Source organism: Cydia fagiglandana, chromosome 15 (assembly GCF_963556715.1).
Source record: "Cydia fagiglandana chromosome 15, ilCydFagi1.1, whole genome shotgun sequence".
Lineage (NCBI taxonomy): Eukaryota > Metazoa > Arthropoda > Insecta > Lepidoptera > Tortricidae > Cydia > Cydia fagiglandana.
This window is the reverse complement of record NC_085946.1, coordinates 15,591,499-15,608,675: the sequence shown is the minus strand read 5'-3', so window position 1 is coordinate 15,608,675 and position 17,177 is coordinate 15,591,499. Positions and strand designations below refer to the sequence as shown.

The 17,177-nt window shown below is 43.3% G+C and overlaps 1 protein-coding gene across 1 annotated transcript in view; it reads right to left on the bottom strand.

Moving 5' to 3' along the window:
- The window catches only part of LOC134671510 (1-phosphatidylinositol 4,5-bisphosphate phosphodiesterase), a 113,887-nt gene extending 110,698 nt beyond the window's left edge, over positions 1–3,189 (bottom strand). Inside the window, exon 1 of the mRNA XM_063529376.1 lies at positions 2,996–3,189. The gene's annotated coding sequence lies outside the window, so the exon portion shown is untranslated. The remainder of the gene's footprint in view (positions 1–2,995) is intronic.
- Between the last annotated feature and the right edge of the window lie 13,988 nt (positions 3,190–17,177).

Genomic DNA, 17,177 nt, shown 5'->3' with positions numbered 1-17,177 from the left:
AAAATTATTTAAATTATTTTATTCGCTGTACATTTAAATAACAACTTTTTAAAACGATAGTCGTTTTTATTCGTTTAATTTTCTTTCCTAAGCAGTTTTGGGTTATAAAATTACTAATATTTATATCGCCAAAAATATTTTGATAAAATATTAATAATTCTTAGGTACTTACTTAATTCGATTTGGCGATTTCGTAGAAAAAATGTGACGTCACACTAGGGGGGAGGGGTTTGCCAAATGTGACCAAGTGTGACAATGACAAGGAAGGGGGGAGGGGTCAAAAAACCTAGAAATTCGTGCCTCGCGTGCGCCGCCTCTGCCAAGGCACGACTAGTCGACTACACTGGCAGTTTTGTGCGCGAGGAAATTGCCTCGCGCGTATCGCTCTGTGTGGACCCGGCTATTTGTAATTTTTAGATCCCGTAGTAGTTTCAGGGCCCACTGAATGTTCGCTCGCGACCTACCAATGGGTCGCGACCCATAGTTTAGAAAATGCTGACCTAGAGACTAGTGATGATGTGATGAGTTTTTTTTTTAGGACTCCATGAGGCGAGCCCCAAAAAAAGAGCTAACAGGGCTCTAGTCTTTTGGATCACTACTAGAGAGAGACAGATTAACAGTATCAACACGAACGAAATGGCTATATTTGAGCAAATTTGCACGTTAACTACGCTTATCTACCTCTTATCAAACCGGACCATGTTGTCCATGTTATACATGTTTATATGGGGATGTAGCGTTGTAATATACGGGCTGATAGTACCTAACTACCTACCTACTATGTATGTAATAGTAAACACGGATTTACAGTCAAATGCCGAGACAACTGACCCTCCCTGCATAGAAATTTGTAGGTACTATCCGTGTAGAAACAACCGGCCAAGCGCGAGTCGGACTTGCGCACCAAGGGTTCCGTGCCTACATTTTCGCAAAAAAACTACCTAATATCGTCTGTACCATGACGGGGCCCGTGCAGGGCCCCCATCATCAGGGGGCCCCGAAGGACAGACAGTAACAGTATATTTGATTACCCATAATAGATCTTAGTAGAAAAATGTTAGTTTGATTCGCTTTCTTTACTTTCCAAAAGGGCTCCAAATTATGTGCCTAAGGGCCCCAGCATATTATAGTTTAAGCCGGCCCTGCCTAAGAAATGTGTACATTGCCAAAAGAACTCATTTCGTACATGGCCAATACCGTCTGTTATTTCTTATTTACTTATAGTAGGAGATCCCCCATATATGGGACCTTCACCAATTTGTCTGGCGGATGAAACTATGAAAATATGAAAGAAAATATGTTCCAGAACATAAATAAATAGGGTTGCCTAAAGAAATATGGTCAAGGCTATTATTAATAAATTTTTGAAAAAAAAATTTTTTCGGCAAATTTCACCGATTTGTCTGACGAACGAAATAAGGTTCAATGGAAAGTATACAACTTGTACAATATAAATCAACTAGGTTGCCTATCTTTTTCCGGTCACTATTATGTGGTTGCCGTGTTTAATTTAAAGAGGTGATTTTATATCGATAATTGCACCCATCTGTCTGACGCTTGAATTATACATCAAAATGATAGTAATTTTATTGCAAATACAATGGTATAGGGTTGCCTGCGAAAATCCGGTCACAAATAAGGGTTGCCAGGCTTTTAATTAAAATAAGAAGGGAAGACTTTTAGCGATAGTTCATAAACGGCTTAACTGATCAAGTTTGTTTTAATTTTATTTGATTGAGTTTTATAAGCACTATTTTTACGATTTTTTTCATATTTTTTGGACAGATGGTTCAAAAGTTAGAAGGAAAACCCTTTTTTTTTCTTTCTAAACGATTATTTCCGAAGTGATTCACTTTAGTGACCAGAAAAAGATAGGCAACCTAGTTGATTTATATTGTACAAGTTCTATACTTTCCATTGAAACTTATTTCGTTCGTCAGACAAATCGGTGAAATTTGGCGAAAAAATTTTTTTTTCAAAAATTTAGCCTTGACCATATTTCTTTAGGCAACCCTATTTATTTATGTTCTGGAACATATTTTCTTTCATATTTTCATAGTTTCATCCGTCAGACAGATTGGTGAAGGTCGACCATAGAAACGGGATCGTGGTATCTTAGACCATTAGGGTCATTACGCTAGTTTTCGTCCACTTGACGAAATTTGAATATAAACCTTAATTGTTCCGCAAATTTGGACTCCTTAATCCAATCCTTAATAGGTATCTAAACAATTTATCTATCTACATAAAAAAAATATTTCGCAAGTAGCAAATTAAAAATGAAATGTATTATTTGCTAATCCGTCAATTGGACGTAAACTGACACTGGACGGTAAACTGACGCAATTACCCTACTTACATCTACATATAAATAATATAAAATAAGTACTTACATATAGTTTGAATGTTACTCGCGGCGAGTTATGTTTAAATTTCTTGTTTACTACGTGCGAAATTAGCATATGTAAATAGTGAACTGGTTTTTAATAGGTAATTTTGAGGACTAAACTAACATTTTGTCTCAAATTAAATTTAATAGTCCTCTTTAGGTACAGTTAGTCAATCAGATGATAGAGTCGAAAAGTGGTAGACCACTTTCTTGGCTGACCGTACGTATTTTTACACCGATTATAATTATGTCAACTTTGACAGTTGACAATAGGACAATGTTTTTGGCATGCAAAGTTGACACTGACAACAAAACATTTTGACAATAGTTGCTATGGCGTGTCAAAGGCCAAGCCAGGGGTCGCGAACCTTCACCGCTCGGTTTAAATAAATGTTTTCATCATGTTTTTCCTACTAGTCTATCTTTAAACACCGTTAACAAGATCGAATGCAGAATGTTTAGACAAAGATATCCTTCAGCTGTTATTTCGAGTGTTCGTACTAGCTATAAAGCAATGGAACACACAAACAAACCCTGTATGGAGTAACTATTAGCGCATTGAATTGTCGAAACGTGACAGCTAAGATAATTGCCATTAATACTAACCTTATATGTGAAAATCCGCGTCCGCGCGCGCTGTTACAATCACTATTTAACTTTAAACAGTTCTTGTGATGCTAAACAAGTGTTATTTCAATGTATTTGGTTGATGTATGGTTTCGCGTTTGGGTTTTGCTGCGTCGCACCGTCAGAGACGTGCGTTCAACGCAGCGTTTTTTCGCAGACTGAACTGAAGAACGAAGTCGAAGAACGGAACGGAGCGAAGCGCGCGCGGTCCGAGGCGCCTCGCGCCTGCGCGCGTGCAAGGTCGAATCTAGATATGCAAAGTGCTGAAAAATGGGCTGTCATCGTAGTTCCTTTTGTGGCCGTTGGCGCTAGTGGTTTGATATTTATGCTAGAGGCTCTACGGCGCAAATCTAAATTTCTGTGTATTTTGACGATTCAAAAGGGATTGTAAAATTCAACTTGATTAAATGAGATTATTTTTATTTTTATTTAAAATTAATTTATAAGTTTACTGAGTAACTGAGCATTTTAGTAACTATATTCACCGAGAGATGTCTCTGCGTCCAATTTAGATGGCGTTATCGTTAGGTTTTCGCGTCTTGCATAAGATCCGCCTGCATTAATAATTTTAAAATATTCTGCACGGATGGGACAAACCCCATACTAATAAATTTTTGCTCCTATTCTTATTAATTCCAGTAAGAATGGGTAGAAGATTATTAATTTCTCCTCTCAGTCTCACTGAGGCCTGAGTTTCCTTATTTTCTAGTTTTAAATTATTATTTATGATTGTGATGTTAGGATCACTGAAAATATTGCATGAAATAATTTTTCACTCTTGTAAAAATAAAACAATCTAAAAAAACATCAAAATAAGGTAAGTACGTACTTTATTTTGGCTTTTTTACTGCGGTTATTCGACATAATTGAAGGGATGTTTACAAAAACAACATAACTGCTTAGAGCGGTTGACGCTTTTTAAGAACATTGTTAATCGTTTCAGGTGTCAACCAGACTACACTGGTAGTCAGTTATTTTGTTTTTGTAAACACCCCTTCAATTATTATTATGTCTGTATTAAGTACTTCAAGTAGCCGTTAGCGCTAGTGGTTTGATATTTATGCTAGAGGTTCTACGGCGAAAATCTAAATTTCTGTGTACTTTGACGATACAAAAGAGATTGTAAAATTCTACTTGATTAAATGAGATTATTTTTATTTTTATTTAAAATTAGAATTAATTTCTAAGTTTACTGAGCAACTGAGCATTTTAGTAACTATATTCACCGAGAGATGTCTCTGCGTGCAATTTAGATGGCGTTATCGTTAGGTTTTCGCGTCTTGCATAAGATCAGCCTGTATTGATAATTTTGATATAGGCTGCACAGCTCGTGCACGCCCGTGACTATTAAATTTTTGCTCCTATTCTTATTAATTCCAGTAAGAATGGGTACAAGATTATTAATTTCTCCTCTCAGTCTCACTGAGGTCTGAGGTTCCGTTTTTTCGAATTTTTAATTATTATTTATGATTGTAATGTTAGGATCACTGAAAATTTCGCATGGAATAATTTTTCACTCTTGTAATAATAAAACAATCGAAAAAACATCAAAGTAAGGTAAGTACGTACTTTATTTTGGCTTTTTTACTGCGGTTATTCGAGTCTGTATTAAATTAAATATGTAAAATTATTTTCTATAACCTCGTGAATCTAAATGTAGAGGTACATTAAAATGTACATATTTGTAGCAATTCGTTCCTATTTACTTATATTATAGAACAAGGTTCAAATAAAAAATTTGAAAACTTTCTATGGTGGGTCTTACGAGGGTAATACTTACCAATAGGTATCCAAAGAGGAAAATGGGGTCAACCTTTGTACTTATGGAGAAGCTGTAGTCTTCTTTTCTCTTAAAATTAAATGGCCATAGACACAAAACAATAGTACTACCGTACAGAAAGGAAACTTCCTGCAAAACCGAAGTTTGACAGCGGTTCAGGGTCGAATCATGCTGACCCTTTCTAATATATGGCACTATCGGAACGGAGCCGAGTTTACCCGAAGGTTTCGCACTCCTGCCATATATTATGTAATTTTAAAATTAATATTTTAGTAACAATATTGGTTTACAAAATTGGTTGGTTTAGAAGCAGTGGTGGCCGAGTGGATTTGACGTCTGACTTTCAATCTGGAGGTCGCGGGTTCAAATCCTGGCTCGTACCAATGAGTTTTTCGGAACTTATGTACGAAATATCATTTGATATTTACCACTAGCTTTTCGGTGAAGGAAAACATCGTGAGGAAACCTGCATACATCTGCGAAGAAATTCATAGGTGTATGTGAAGTCCCCAATCCGCATTGGGCTAGCGTGGGGACTATAGCCCAAAAACCCTCTCGCGCATGAGAGGAGGCCTGTGCTCAGCAGTGGGACGTAAATAGGCTGAAATGATGATGATGATGATGATTGGTTTACAGATGGCTCTGCATGTAAGTTAGAAGGCGCTATCGCTTGCTCTTTGCGATTTACATAAATGCATTAATGCACACAACTTACATAACACATTCGATTCGAAGAACAAATTACTTTTTGTGACCGTTCTTATTAATACCAGTATGAATGGTTGAAGGAGGATATCCATACTAATAGCAGTGGTCGGCAACAGGCGGCCCGCGAACCCCCCTGGCTATTTTGTATGTAATATCAAAAAGAATAGATAGTATAGAGGGGTCCCGTCATTGTCAATTTTGTAGTCACGGTACATTTACTGCCATCTATCGACACACGATTAAAACTTAAAATAAAATTGAAAATGTATAAAATAATCAAAATATGTTTACGGATAAATGTTTACCATCCATACTGACCCATGTCACGATGTTCTTTCACTGATATGTGTTAAAATTGTTAAATACCAAACGGTGTCGTTACCGCCATCTAGCCGAGAATAGGCCAAAGGTAATGGCGCCATCTATTCGAGAATGACTTTTGCTTGGCCGTCCTAGGCACGCTTTTTTTCTTAGACTTTATTTATCTTATACGGAGTTATATACGAGTATATCTCTGGTAATATTGACCCACCAAAAACATTCTGTAATAATTTTTAAGAAAAAAAAACCGACTTCTATGGGGCCCGGTGAAAGATTATGGTAGATGGTGCACTATGTAGAAAAGGAGGTAAAACCAGTACTTTCTAGTAGCATTTCGTTTCCGTAAGGGTCGTAGTTATCTAGCCTAACCTAACCCTCTTCTCTGATAGCAGTTCGGTTCTGTGAGGATCGCAGTTCGAACCTAATCAAACCCACTTTTCTAGTAGCATTTCGTGTCTGTAAGACTCACAGTTCTAACCAAACCTAACCCACTTTTGTTCGGTTCTGTGAGGATCGGAGTTCAAACCTAACCTAACCCACTTAACGGCGCATGCGGTGCGGTGTACGGGAGTTTGAGCGGGAGGGGTTCGGCATCATCATACCCACATTTTATGGTAGGTAATCATAGTGGTTTATTTAGTTTAGGTATCATAGTGGTTTTCCGGGTCAAGGTCCGGGTCTCTGAGTCAGAGTCCGGGTCCGAGTCCCGGTTCAAGTCCGGGTCCGGGTCCGGGTCCGAGTCCGGGTCCGAGTCCGGGTCCGAGTCCGGGTCCGAGTCCGGGTCCGAGTCCGAGTCCGGGTCCGAACCGGATCCGGGTATGAGTCCGGGTCCCAGTCCAAGTCAAAATCGAAATTCGAAATCACCAAACATGTACTATGCGTCGTTGAAGAGTTCTGTTCTGATCATCATCAGCAGTTCCACTTCATCAAATGCGACAGTTTTTAATGTAAATGCTTGATTTTATGATGAAAATACAAAAAATTCTATACGTATGCCTTTAAGGTTTGAGGAGTTCCCTCGATTCCTTATAGATCCCATCATCAGAACTCGAGCTTGACAGAAATGTGGCTTAAAAACTAAACTTGCTTAACAAACATAACGAAGAGGACAAATCGCCAAACGTGAACTGTGCGTCGTTGAAGAGTTCCGTTCTGATCATCATCAGCAGTTCCACTTCATCAAATGTGACAGTTTTTAATGAAAATGCTTGATTTTCTGATGAAAATACAAAAATCTCTATACGCATGCCTTTAAAATTTGAGGAGTTCCCTCGATTTCTCATGGATCCCATCATCAGAAATCAAGCTTGACAAAATTGTGGCCTAAAAACTTAACTTGCTTAACAAACATAACGAAGAGGACAAATCGCCAAAGGTGAACTATGCGTCGTTGAAGAGTTCCGTTCTGATCATCATCAGCAGTTCCACTTCATCAAATGTCACGTTTTTGAATGTATATGCTTGATTTGTTGATAAAAACACAAAAATCACCATATGTATGCCTTTAAGGTTTGAGGAGTTCCCTCGATTCCTTATGGATCCCATCATCAGAACTCGAGCTTGACAGAAATGTGGCTTAAAAACTAAACTTGCTTAACAAACATAACGAAGAGGACAAATCGCCAAAGGTGAACTATGCGTCGTTGAAGAGTTCCGTTCTGATCATCATCAGCAGTTCCACTTCATCAAATGTCACGTTTTTGAATGTATATGCTTGATTTGTTGATAAAAACACAAAAATCACCATATGTATGCCTTTAAGATTTGAGGAGTTCCGTCGATTCCTCATGGATCCCATCATCAGAACTGGATTTTGACAAAAACGGGACCAATCTGTATGCATATACATACAATCAAAAAAATAATTTTCAAAATCGGTCCAGTAATGACGGAGATATGGAGTAACAAACATAAAAAAAAAAAAAAAATAAAAAAAATAAAAAACATACAACCGAATTGATAACCTCCTCCTTTGGGATTTGGAAGTCGGTTAAAAAACTAGCCAAGTCTCGATGGAGCTGCTTGTTTATCTCTAAAAAGTAATGAAATCTAGACAAAGCCGTGCCAAGTCTAAGGTTCCTTACTGCGATTTCTTTATTATTATAGTTAATGTTGTGTGACTTGGCCGTTGAAGGGTACACAAGGGTACAAAACCAGGTGCTCCATGACACCATTGCACCAATCTGCCATTGCACCAAAAAGAAGTGTTTGTTTCAGGCTCAATACATAAGTATTATTGAAATATGCAGCTTTATCAAGCCTACAATTGACTGGTTATTGAATCAACGTTTTCCAAGTGGCAATTTTCCATCGTCAATGGGTAGCGGTTCTGGCGACAGATTGGTGCAATGGTGTCATGGAGCACCTGGTTTTGTACCCTTGTGTACCCTTCAACGGCCAAGTCACACAACATTAACTATAATAATAAAGAAATCGCAGTAAGGAACCTTAGACTTGGCACGGCTTTGTCTAGATTTCATTACTTTTTAGAGATAAACAAGCAGCTCCATCGAGACTTGGCTAGTTTTTTACAGAATGTTTTTGGTGGGATCTCATCTCTTTTTGTAGGCAGTCCTTCTTTTCGGGTACTCATACCCATACTATGTATACACATATCATAACTAAACATATCTTCATTCATACTCACATCGTACATCGTAGTGTATCTTTACTTTACCTACTATTTGTAGGAACTGCAACAGTAACTTTGTAATATCATATATTTATATGGGATTACAAACTTACTTATGCAGTTCTTAGATCTTTAAAACGTGACTGATATTGCAATATTTTTAGGTTTTCCCTTTATGTGGCCATTAAACCCTAACTCTGTACCAAATTTCAGCTCTCTGAGTTTATGGGAAGTACTAGTTCTATTCTGATGATCATGAGTGAGTTTCATAAATGCGAAACTTTGCTTTCGCTTAACTTCGGAACTAAATGACCTACAGACTTGAAATTTTGGATTTTAAGTATGTGATTATAGCTTACTGGATGACCAAAATTTCTACGTTCTGGTCTTATCCAGAGGTTCTCAAATAGGGGCCTGAAAATGCGGCGAAATGGTTCCAGTAAAGGATGGTACGGCAGTGTTTGCTTCGCGCTCGACTTGGCGGGGGCACTGCCGTGCCCCCCGATACACGACAATTAAAGTCATAAATATTAACAGAGTGCGGCCCGCGTCAACTTCGTTAACTACTATGTGGCCCTTGGCTGCTAAATATCATTTGGACAAAATGTGGTATCAAGATGGTTTAGGGCCCGAGAAAGGACATAGGGTAGTTTTTATCAGGGTTCTGTATAGTGTGTAGATTTCAAATAGACGTGTGCGCCGCGCCGGCGCGCCGCCGCCGCCGGGCTTTTTGGCCACGCCGCCGCCGCCGATAAATGATCGGCGTGAAATCGGCGTGACCTTGAGTGTTGTTAATTAGCTATTCCAAGTTGGTTTTTGGATTACAAAATGGATTTTTTGTATTATTTATGTTACAGTTGTCAAATATACATGAATTATTAATTAAATGAAACTGAATAGCCAGTTGCAGAAACTATTTGACACACCAATTAAAGTAACTGAGTAGTCCTAAGTATTCACCGTCAACTGTTAACAAACGAACGAAGACTGCTGCTAGTGCTGCTTATACCTTGGATAGCTAGAAGAGCAAACCCTCCATTCTCAAAGAGCTTTATATCGCCACTCATCTCTTCCCAACATGCCATGGGTGAGCCCTTAGATTCTTCGGACATATTATCCAACGCATGACGTGGAGAAACACATGAATTTAAACCCAATGAATGGCAAACATGCTCGAGTTGCAGCATGTGTGAGATGGTTGAACGCTATGAAGAGGTCGGCTTGCAGCAGTCTGCACTGTGCAGTCCATACGGCTTATGACCGCACGAAATGGAGACAAATTATATGTGGTCGCGAGCATCAGCAATGAGAAAACGAGAAAAAAGATACGTCTCGGTGAGCCTGATGCTTGTACGACAAGAAACTACGAAAAACTACGAAAACACAATAGTCTAGCAAATGTCATGGATATGTGGAGTTCTGTTTTGTTAACGTTTTTTATAGGATAAGCCATGGAAAGCTTGAGAAAACGGAGAGTTACAGATCGGATCGAAGGTCATGGGGATCAGGTAACCTCTTAATGCAAGCCAGTTACGAGGGAAAATAAGATATTATACCTATCCTATATTAATTTAGAAACCCTATTTTACCCACAGCATATTCAAACTAAACGTAGTTAACTGACCGGTATAAAATTTTCAAGAAAAACTACAAATTAATGTATTTTCTTAAGAAACCTGAAAGTCAAGGTCACGCCGATTTCACGCCGAAAACACGTCGCCGCCGCCAATTTTTTAGCAAACGCCGCCGCCGATCATTTTTTAATCGGCGCACACGTCTAATTTCAAATAGAGCCCGGCGGCTAATCCTATTGTCTATTGTTAAGTAAAACCGCACGTGCTACTTACCTGCAAAAAAGGGTCTTCTTTATTCTATTTGGCACCTGAGCGCGGGCTAGTCCAACGCTCAAAAAACCAGTGTAGGTCGTGCGCTCTCCGATAACGCGCCTTTGTTACGTATCTCGATAACACATTTTAGACTGGTTCTGTGTTCTGTAGCATTCGACTCGCCGGCACTCAGTAACCGCACTACGTATTTTTTATGCTGGTGGTGGTGGCACGTGGCACGAGCGGTTTTACTTAACAATAGACAATAGGATTAGCCGTCGAGCTCTATTTGGAAGCTACACACTATACCCAAAGGGTAAAAACGGGACCCTATTACTAAGACTCCACTGTCCTTCTGTCTGTCAACAGGCGGTATCTCATGAACCGTGATAGATGTTGAAATTATCACAGATGATGTATTACTGTTGCCGCTATAACAGGCGTGGGTCACTCCGTGATTTCGTCGCTTTGCTACAGGTAGCTACAAGTACATCCGTTCCACACCAATTTTGGTGGCTAGCCATAAGCCGCGCGTGGCGCTGTCGCCACCTAGCGGCCATATCTGTCCTGATCGTAGCCAGAATAAGATTGTTCACGGTGTCTTTATTTGAAGGCTCCAGTCCTTTTGAGTTGTTCTTAAAAATACTACAAAGGACTCGACTTGGGAGAATTTTTTTAAGCGCAGTCTTGTAAAAAGTAGCTGTTCTTCAAATTCAGACTCAAAGGACTCGAGTTTCTACAAACACTGGAGGCTCGGACATTGCTCGGACAGCACTAGTGTTAATGTAATAAACGGGTGGCCCTGACGCCTCGGCCCCGGAACGGTGCGGTCACGGTGGCACTCCTGACAGCTCCTGTGTCGGCTCGCTCCGGCCCGCCCCGGCCCGGCCACGGCCCGGTCTAGCGTGAGTCATCCTTTTTATTTGTAATATGTTGTACGATGCATCTTGCAGGTGTTAAATTACAATCAATTTGTGAATTTATTTACCATCGCAATTCATTATATCACATTTAATTTATACTAGGTCCACTTGCACTATCCCACTAGCCCAGGGTTAAGCTGTTAAACCGTTAACCTAGTGTCAAATTGTATGGGTAACCATAGTAACTCCAGGTTTAACCGGTTAACCTCGTGTTAGTGGAATGGTGCAAGTGGGCCATTAGTCTGATGTTATCTGACACCAAGTTGCTAAACACAAGCCACATCACCATCATTACCATTATTGTTCGATAAATTAAATTATCGGACCCGGGTATGTCCTTAAACTACGTCCAAGACCACCGGTGGACGGGCAGCAGCGTCCCTCAAATTCGGTGTACTCGACTGCGATCGCCAACCCGCCTGCCAAGCGTGGCGATTATGGCATTCACCCCCCATCATGATGAGCACAATAAAACCACGGCCCCGAGGTTCCGGCGACCCCCGGTGCTCTGTGCTCGGTGCTCTGGCTATGGTAGCGGTCAGGGCATTAGCGGGGTCAGGGGTGCTAAGAATCTCCGGCAAAGATCCGGCTACCCGCCCCGACGACGACTGGCCCTGGTAACACACAACATACGCACTATGAGGACTGACGAAAAGATCTGCGAGCTGGAAGAGGAACTGAGCAGGTTACACTGGGACATTGTAGGGTTATGCGAAGTCCGTAGAGAGGGGGAGGACACGACAACCCTGAAGTCTGGTAACTTGCTCTACCACCGGCAGGGCGACCAACAGTCCCAAGGTGGTGTCGGGTTTCTCGTTCACAAGTCCCTCGTAAACAACATAATAACCATCGACAGTGTGTCGAGCAGGGTGGTATACCTAATACTCAGAATATCCAAAAGATATTCGCTGAAGGTCATTCAGGTATACGCACCGACCTCGTCACACTCCGATGATGAAGTAGAAGCTATGTATGAGGACGTAAGTAGGGCCATACATACTTCTAAAACCTACTTTACTGTTGTTATGGGGGACTTCAACGCAAAGTTGGGCAAGAGAAGCGGGGATGAGTTGAGAGTGGGGCAATTTGGGTATGGGCAACGGAACCCTAGGGGTCAGAGGCTGGCCGACTTTCTGGAGAGAGAGGAACTCTTCATGATGAACTCTTTCTTCCAGAAGCCGCCTCACAGGAAATGAACCTGGATGAGTCCTGACGGTTCCACGAGAAACGAGATAGACTTCATCATGACCGACAAGAAACGGATATTCAGTGATGTCTCTGTGATCAACAGGGTAAAGACCGGTAGTGATCACCGAATCGTAAGAGGCACACTGAATATCAATATTAAACTTGAAAGGTCCAGCCTGATGAAGTCTACGCTCCGACCTACTCGAGCCCATGTTCAAAACCCCGAAAGCTTTCAACTCGAGCTCTCTAACCGCTTTGCTTGCCTAGAGAACTTGGCTTCAGTGGACGAAATCAACGACGGGCTAGTGGAAACTGTCCACACAGTAGGGTATAAGTTTTTTAGACCCCGCCGTAAAGATAGACCTCAGAAATTGACCGAGCAAACCTTAAACCTCATGGCTGAACGACGCTCGCTTAGCAATGCACGCACGAGAACTTTCCAAAGTTGCGAAACTTTCCACGTGAGAAATTCTCGGTAACTTCTGAGAATGTTCTCGAGAACGAGAATTTATTTATTTATCGTAGTTTATACCATGAATATTCACGATAGTTTAGGTGTAGTCCTTACCCCCAGAAAATTCCGACTTTTGGTCGTCCTTTTCCGGTCAGAAAAATGTATGACGGCCCGGCCAAACGGTCAGACTAAGGTGGGGGGTGCTCGACCAAATGTCATAGAGGGACCCTGGCAGTTTTTGACGCCGCCATTTTTTTTTCAATATGGCCGACTTTTTTTAAACTTTTTTAATTTTGTCCTAGCGCCCTGAGATTTTGGTCACGGAATCTCGGGGTCCCCTAGATACCTATGAAAATTTTTTTTTTGGAAAAATGCTACAATTGCGGGAAAACTGGCCACTTTTATTTTGTATGGCAACTTTTAAACGGTGCGTGATAGGTGGAGGGTGCTCGACCAAATGTCATAGAGGGCCCCGAGACAAAATAATCTGCATTAAAAAAAATCAAAATGGCCGACTTTTTTTTTATTTTTTTTTCAAGTTGGTCCGAGCGCGCTGAGATTTGGCATGGCGGGAGATAGAGGCCTCTAGATTCTAATGAAACAAAAAAAAATTTTGGAAAGTATTGTCGAAAGTCGAAATGTTCTCTGATATACAGTGAGCATTTAAGCAACTTATTGGTAAATTTATCACATCAACAAAATAGCTAACTGTAATAGACAATAATATATGCATAATAACATTTAGTTTTAAATTATGCCTATTTAAACTTTATTTCAAGTATATTCTCTTGTTTAAACAATAATTTCCATGTTGCAGGAATGTTCTGAGAACATTCTCGAGAACGTTTCCGCTTTTTGGGAATGTTCTGCAATTTGTACATTGCTACCGGCTCGCTACAGTTGCAGTCTCCCGATGACGCGGAGTCATATAGGCAGCTCAATAGACGTATATCTGTCAGCGGCCGATCGTAAGATCAGGCATATCGTGAAATTCCTAGGCATATCGTGAAACGTGAAAATCTTTGACCCGTTCCCGGAGTCGACGGAGCCCCGCTACGCGGGGCTCCTATTTCTCGGCAGTTTGCCCTTCGGGCATCTGAAGCAACCTAACGAACCTATCCTACCTATACATTGGTTTAATGTCACTATCGTCAAAACATTACATAGGAACATTACGATCTGCCTGATCTTACGATCGGCCGCCGACATATCTAAGTCCTTGCGACATGATCTGCGTCTCTTTAATACTAACCGTATTAAAGAGACTATTGAGCGAAACCAAGGCTCCAAAGTGTTCGCAAAGGACAAGTCTATTGGGCAAAGCCAGCTGACAAAGCTGAAACGGGAAGATGGCAGCATAGCGTCGAGCAAAGCGGAGGTTTTAGGTGAGATCGAGAGGTTCTATGGACAGTTATACACTTCGATCGCAAAGCCCGTTGACAGCTTGGTAGGAGATCCAAGAGCCAAGCTGTCCCGACATTATACCGAAGATATCCCGGACATCAGTCTGTACGAGATTAGGATGGCCCTGAAGCAGCTTAAGAACAACAAGGCGCCGGGCAAAGACGGAATCACTTCAGAGCTTCTGAGAGCGGGTGGAACACCGGTACTTAAAGTCCTCCAGAAGCTCTTTAATTCCGTCTTGTCCGAGGGCATAACGCCTGAAACATGGAATAGAGGCGAGGTGGTGCTGTTCTTCAAAAAAGGTGATAACAACCTATTGAAGAACTACAGACCCATCACGCTTCTGAGCCATGTCTATAAGCTGTTTTCAAGGGTCATCACGAACCGTCTCGAACACAGACTTGATGACTTCCAGCCTCCCGAACAAGCCGGTTTCCGAAAAGGCTATAGTACCATAGACCACATCCATACGCTGCGGCAAGTTATACAGAAGACCGAAGAGTATAACTTGCCATTATGCTTAGCGTTTGTGGACTATGAGAAAGCCTTCGATTCGGTGGAAACATGGGCGGTGCTTGAGTCTCTTCAGCGATGCCATATTGACTATCGGTACATCGAAGTGTTGAAGTGTTTGTATAGTAACGCCACCATGTCGGTCCGAGTACAGGAGCAGAGCACGAGGGCGATTCCATTGCGAAGAGGCGTAAGGCAGGGAGACGTTATCTCTCCGAAACTGTTTACTGCCGTAATGGAAGACGCCTTCAAGCTCCTGGAATGGGAAGGACTTGGCATCAACATCAACGGCGAATACATCACTCACCTTCGGTTTGCCGACGATATCGTAGTCATGGCAAAGTCGATGGAGGAACTCAGCATGATGCTCGATGACCTCAACCGAGTTTCACAACGGGTGGGCTTGAAAATGAACATGGACAAGACGAAACTTATGTCAAATGCCAATGTTGTGCCCATCCCAGTCTCTGTTGGGAACTCGGTACTCGAAGTTGTTGACTCGTACATCTACCTAGGACAAGTAGTCCAATTGGGTAGGTCCAACTTCGAGAAAGAGGTCAACCGCCGAATCCAACTCGGTTGGGCAGCGTTCGGGAAACTACGTAATGTCTTTTCGTCCGACATACCTCAGTGCCTCAAGACGAAAGTCTTTAATCAATGTGTGTTACCAGTGATGACTTACGGCTCCGAAACGTGGTCTTTCACTATCGGCCTCATCTCAAAACTCAAAGTCGCTCAACGAGCTATGGAGAGGGCTATGCTCGGAGTTTCTCTACGTGATCGAATCAGAAATGAGGAGATCCGTAGACGAACTAAAGTCACCGACATAGCCCACCGGATTAGCAAGCTGAAGTGGCAATGGGCAGGCCACATTGCACGTACCATGGAGTGCCTCATTATCTGAGGCGTGTTATAGAGCACTACTTGACGGCACGGGTAGTGCTCTATGAACAGAAGGGTGTCCGGAGCGTGAGGGCCATGACGTGCGGGGTTCCACAGGGGTCAGTATTGGGTCCACTCCTGTGGAACATCGGTTACGACTGGGCGATCCGGGGGGTGCAACTTCCCCGCATGGTCACCGTGTGTTATGCGGACGACACACTAGTGGCTGTGCGGGGAAAGGAGCTGGAAGAGGTGCTCAGGAGGGCGGCAGTGGCGACAGAGCTCACAGTGCAGCGCATAGAACTCCTGGGCCTACGCGTCGCCCTGCCGAAGACCGAGGCCATGGTCCTCGGCCGAACGAGGGGGTGGGGGCGGCTACCGGTGGGCACCGCAGTGAGGGTCGGGGGTGAATCTGTCCAGGTCAAGGCCCACATCAAGTACTTGGGCCTTGTCCTGGACAGAAAGTGGACATTCGAGGAGCACTTTGCACGGCTGGCTCCTCGGCTCGTGGGTGCTGCCTCGGCTCTGGGCCGCCTACTGCCAAATTTGGGGGGGCCAAATGCGCCGTGTAGGCGGCTGTATGCGGGGGTCGTCCGGAGCATGGCGCTCTACGGGGCACCAATTTGGGCCGGACGGCTGACGAGATGCACGAAGGCATTGCTCCGGCGGCCACAGAGGGTGGTGGCCCAGAGGATGGTGAGGGCCTACCGCACCACTTCTCACGCAGCGACATGCCTTCTTGCCGGCACCCCGCCTTGGGAGCTAGACGCGGGGGTGCTAGCGGAAAGGTACTGGTGGAGGGCAGAAGCGAGGGGGCGTGGGGAGCCCCCAGACGCGGAAGAGGCCGAGAGGGTATCGCGGGCAGCCGCGGAGCGCCTACGAGATCGATGGAGAGATGCCCTGGAGGATAGCCACTATGGAACCCGAACCATAGGGGCTATTCTCCCGGTAATGGATGAGTGGGTGGATCGGGGCAAGGGGGCCCTGACATATAGGGTGACGCAGGTGGTGTCCGGACACGGCTGCTTCGGACACTACCTGCACAAGATACAGAGGGAGCCGGGGCCCCAGTGCCACGAATGTGGAGCGGCGGACGACACGGCTCAGCACACTCTAGAAGAGTGCAATCGCTGGGCCGTGGAAAGAGCTGCCCTCAGGGCGACCACAGGGGTAGCGGACCTCTCGCTACGCAGCATAATAGCGGCGATGCTGGGTAGCGAGAGGAAATGGGAAGCGGTGGCCTCCTTCTGCGAAGAAATCATGTCACAGAAGGAGGCGGCGGAGAGGATGCGAGAAGCGGCTGCTGACGCGCTTCCTCTCCGACGTAGACGGCATGGTCGAGGGCGAAGAGCGTATGCTCGCCTCGAGCCCCAGTAGAGCTAGCGGGTACTGAACGTCGGAAAAGGGGAGGGGATCAAGCGTTTCTGATCCTCCCCCAATGTGAGGGGGCCCTGGCGATAAGCCGGGGCTGCCGGAGGGCGCCGTGGTGGAATGTCATCGATCCCAGTGCGCCCTCACGAACGGCAGAGA